This window comes from Piliocolobus tephrosceles, chromosome 5, assembly GCF_002776525.5.
Source record: "Piliocolobus tephrosceles isolate RC106 chromosome 5, ASM277652v3, whole genome shotgun sequence".
NCBI lineage: Eukaryota > Metazoa > Chordata > Mammalia > Primates > Cercopithecidae > Piliocolobus > Piliocolobus tephrosceles.
The window spans coordinates 32,978,244-32,982,967 of NC_045438.1; the positions used below are offsets into that span (position 1 = coordinate 32,978,244).

The window sequence follows — 4,724 nt, forward strand, 5'->3', positions numbered from 1 at the left end:
ATCCCTGGAAGAGAAGGGCAGCACTGACTCAAATGGAGGTGACCTCCTGGCTCTAGGAGCCCCAGGAAACAGGATTGGAAACACGGAAGTACTCCTGGAGGAGGAGGATTTAGCTTCCTGGTTATCAGGCTCTCTGGCTGCTCACACAATGTGCACGTTGCACAGACAGTAAGCCAGTTATATTCGAACTCTTTCACATGAAATTCTTCTCTTGGGAACAAGGGCTTGATCAGGATCTTTTTGGGAGAAAGAGTGTGCTGATTTTAGCTTTCAGCTAACCTAGATATTCTCTCTCTGTTAGCACAAGAAACAAATCTGATTCATTTTTGTAAATTTAACAACCAAGACTCAGATTTAAAAAAAAAAATTGATTGCGCCACTGCTCTCCAGCCTGGGCAACAGAGTGAGACTCCACCTCAAAAAAAAAAAAAAAAAAAAAAAAAAAAAAAAAAAAAAGTTGCCACAGACAGGATTGAAAGGGAATTTAAATCCACATAAAAATAATTCATCTAAGTTTACTTAGTCCGGTCATTTGTTTTATGTGCTTTCTCAAGGATAACATGGTTGAAAATTTAGTGAAAAATGAAGACTATTACATGTGATAACTTTAGGAATCACCAGACATCTCTCTCCAGAGACTACAATACATCATGCCAAGAGCAGAAAACCGGGAGAAAAGAGCATTTTGAAGTACTGTTATTTTAATTCCCATAAGCCTATATACAATTTTTTGATATAAATTAAAAGAAACCAGAAATCTATAAAGCCATCTGGCTGATTTAAGTATATTTTTTATAGCATCATTTTAAGAAAGATCAGAAAAACTCAAGACAATATGAAAGTATGTCAGTATGGAAACTATTCCTAGCTGATCATTTTACTTCTAAGCCTTCTGGGCTTCAAAGGGATAGCTCAACAATTTTGAGAAGAACTATAAAGGTAACAATATACCTTCTTGAGCCTAACAGATGGAGTAAGACATTTGAAATGCTGAACAAGCGACATGGGTCAGAATCCATCCCAGAATTGTATGAAGTCAGCTTAATTAAAAGTGCTTTCTAGGCTAAAGCAGAGCATCGCTTGAGCTCAGGAGTTCGAAACCAGACTGGGCAACAGCGAGACCTTGTCTCTACTAAAATTTAAGAAAGAAAAAAAAAAATTAGCTGGGCATGGTGGTGAAAACCTGTAGTCCTGGCTACTTGGAGGGCTGAGGATTGCTTGAGCCCAGGAAATCGAGGCTGCAGTGAGCCCTGATTGTGCCACTGCACTCAGCCTGGGCAACAGAGCAAAACCTTGTCTCAAAAAAATAAAAGAAGTTTTTCTACAATGCCCTCTATTATTGTCTTTGTAATTTATTGTCTTCCTCCTTTGTAAAGGAGGAAGAAGAGGCAGTAACCTTATATTTAATCATGTCAACAACTCAGTGTTAATTCTTCTGTTTGTGGTAACGTGGCTAATAACTTCAAATCCCATGGATCCTTCCAGAGGACTCTGGCTTCACTAGGCCTTTAAAACAGCACACAGTGCCTTGGCTTCAGCATTTGGTCGCTGACTAAGCACCTTTCAAGCTGCCTTCGATTGAAAGACAGACAGCGGACTCTGAGGAAATCCTTGCTCAGCCAAATGTATCCCATATGAGAGGGCAAACTTAATGAGAATCAGTCCCTGGCACGCAGCGCCTCTGGAATGTACGTGATTTACAGCCAGCATGGGCTGCAGAGTTTTCTGTCCTAGTCTCTCCTTTTCATGTTAAAAAAACAAAAAATTGCATCAACAAAGTGTCAATTTTAGCTAATAAAGGCAAAAAGGAAAAAGCACACTAACTTTAGCACATGTATGCAAGGTCCTGGGAGGAGATAAGAAAATGAACACATTAGATTCACAACTGCAAGGAACTTAGAGAATACATGGACATGCACAAACATATCACACAGGGCAGAGCAAACTTGATTGACAGGCAGAAGTACAATCAAAGTGCTGTGGGAGCATAAATATTGTGTGTTTTCCATTTTCCTCAAGTGCCTTTATTTGTAGCAATGGAATGGTCTCATGGTGCAAAATCCTATTTGTGATGCTGCCTGGCTTCCTATCAATAGGGTGGAGTTCTACCTATTCACTTTCTACAAGTGAGCTCCTGGTGGGTGTGGTGTTTTCCCCAAACACACAAGTAATAGATTAATATGGTATTGAAACATTTAAACAACATAAACAAACTAATGTCCTCCTTGACTCATCTCCTCCACCTAATCACTGGCCAATTCTAATTCCTGGAAGGTGGTAATCACCATTGTCATCTGATATATATACTTCTAGGTCTTCTAATTTACATTTATTCACATGAATATACTCACACTCATAGATAAACACACATATATACAGACAAGAAGAAAGAAATATAAAGTTAAAAAAATGTGATAATGGTATACACATGTTCAACTTACTTTTCTAGAGTGATATACCTTGGGATATGTCAATATACACACATCTCATTTTTTTAATCACTGCATAGTGTTCTATGGTATGGATATGTCATAATTAATAACTCTCTACAAGTTTATAATTTTGTTATCTCCTGATGTTTCCATTTTTTCACCATTTCCAACATTGCAATGGATATTATTCTACCTATCTCAGTTATTACATTAGCAAGTATTTATCTGGGGTAGATGTGGAGACATGGATTTGCTAAATTAAAAGGTAAGAGATTCCCAGCCAGCGTCAGTGGTTCATGCCTGTAATCCCAGCACTTTGGGAGGCTGAGGTGGGTGGATCACTTGAGGCCAGGAGTTCAAGTTGCAGTGAGCCAACATCATGTTACTGCACTCCAGCCTGGCCGACAGAATGAGACTCCTGTCTCAAAAACAAACAAAGGCAAGAGTTTTTTTTTTTTTTTTTTTTTTTTTTTTTTTTTAAGATGGAGCCTTGCTCTTGTCGTCTAGGCTGGAGTACAATGTCATGATCTCGGGTCACTACAACCTCCACCTCCCGGGTTCAAGCGATTCTCCTGCCTCAGTCTTCCAAGTAGCTGGGATTACAGGCGCCTGCCATCACGCCCAGCTAATTTTTGTATTTCTAGTAGAGACAGGGTTTTACCATGTTGGCCAGGTTGGTCTTGAACTCCTGACCTCAGGTGATCCACCCTCCTCGACCTCCAAAAGTGCTGGGATTACAGGCATGAGCCACCGTGCCCTGCCTTCAGTCTTCTTGAGTTGGCTATTACTAGGAAGTATGAGAAAAATGTCCCTCTCTGACATGAATTTGCCCATTTCTCTATTTCTGTTAGTTATTTCTTTAAATATTTCCATGTTATGTTAAGGGCATAAAGATTTGTGAATGTTTTCTATTCTTGGTAGATATTTTTCATCAACATGAAATATTCCTCTTTGGTCCTTTTCAATTTTTTTTTTTTTTTTTTGTATTTTGTCTGATATTTATATTGCTAAAACTACTTTCCTTGTATTAGACGTTACCTGGAATATCATTATTTTCCAAATTGACAAATCCTTTCACAAACATAGTTTGCAATGTCCCTAGCTTTTGCTATGATCATTTTGGACTATGGTTTCCACATCAACCTGATCATCCTACCCGCCTTCTCTTTTTCAGAGATACTTAATTATCCATTATTTACACAATGGCATACTTTGTCTTCTAGCACAATTATAAGCTAAATTGTGTGTGTGTGTGTGTGTGTGTGTCATTTAAGGCAGAAAGTAGAGATGCCATTACATGGTCAGGCTGCCATCTTGATACGATCTTATGTTTTCCTTAACACCAGATTTCCTTCTCTGCCACCACTTAAAACATTCCTTTCCTTTCCTTCCAGCTTGGTTGATCTAGATATTAAAGGTGCTGTGAGAGATACAATACAGAATAGAGTCTGAATACGTTTAGTCAGCATGCACCTCTCGAAAAACTACTTTTGGTCTCCATCTCTTTGTGGCCTACAAGTTGGTTTGAGCCTGAATACTACAACTTGTGTTCCCCTACCATACATTATTTAGTAACAGCTCACACAGCTCTAAGTTATCATCTTTCCCATCTCATTCCCAGGAAGATCTGTTTAATTTATAAGCAGTCCATTTCAGACAACACCCCTCGGGACATCACAATATTGCTGTTCTTCTGGGAGATTCATTGGCAGTATGAATACCCTTGTTTCTTCCATGGACAAAACATGTTTAAAGGCCACTAACTGGGCTACTTGCAACGCCTGGCACAAACTAAGTGCAATGTAACTCTTAGCAATTTGTGACCATTAAACACAGCATTTATAATGTGCTAGTTTTAAAGTTGAAAACAGCAACAACAACAACAACAACAACAACAACAAAACAACTCATGGCCCATGTCTACGGCCATACCACCCTGAACGCGCCTGATCTCGGAAGCTAAGCAGGCTCTGACCTGGTTGGTACTTGGATGGGAGACCGCCTGGGAATACTGGGTGATGTAGACTTGGCCGGGCGCAATGGCTCACGCCTGTAATCCCAGCACTTTGGGAGGCCAAGGCAGGTGGATCACCTGAGGTCGGGAGTTCGAGACCAGCCTGACCAACATGGAGAAACCCGGTCCAGGCATGGTGGCACATGCCTGTAATGCCAGCTATTTGGGAGGCTGAGGCAGGAGAATCACTTGAACCCAAGAGGCAGAGGTTGCGGTGAGCCAAGATCGCACCATTGCATTCCAGCCTGGGCAAAAACAGCGAAACTTCTCAAAAAAAA

At 40.2% G+C, this 4,724-nt stretch overlaps 1 pseudogene; it reads left to right on the forward strand.

The window, feature by feature from the left end:
- Window positions 1-4,350: 4,350 nt before the first annotated feature.
- LOC111554996 lies at window positions 4,351-4,459 on the forward strand (annotated as a pseudogene).
- The last annotated feature ends 265 nt before the right edge of the window (window positions 4,460-4,724 follow it).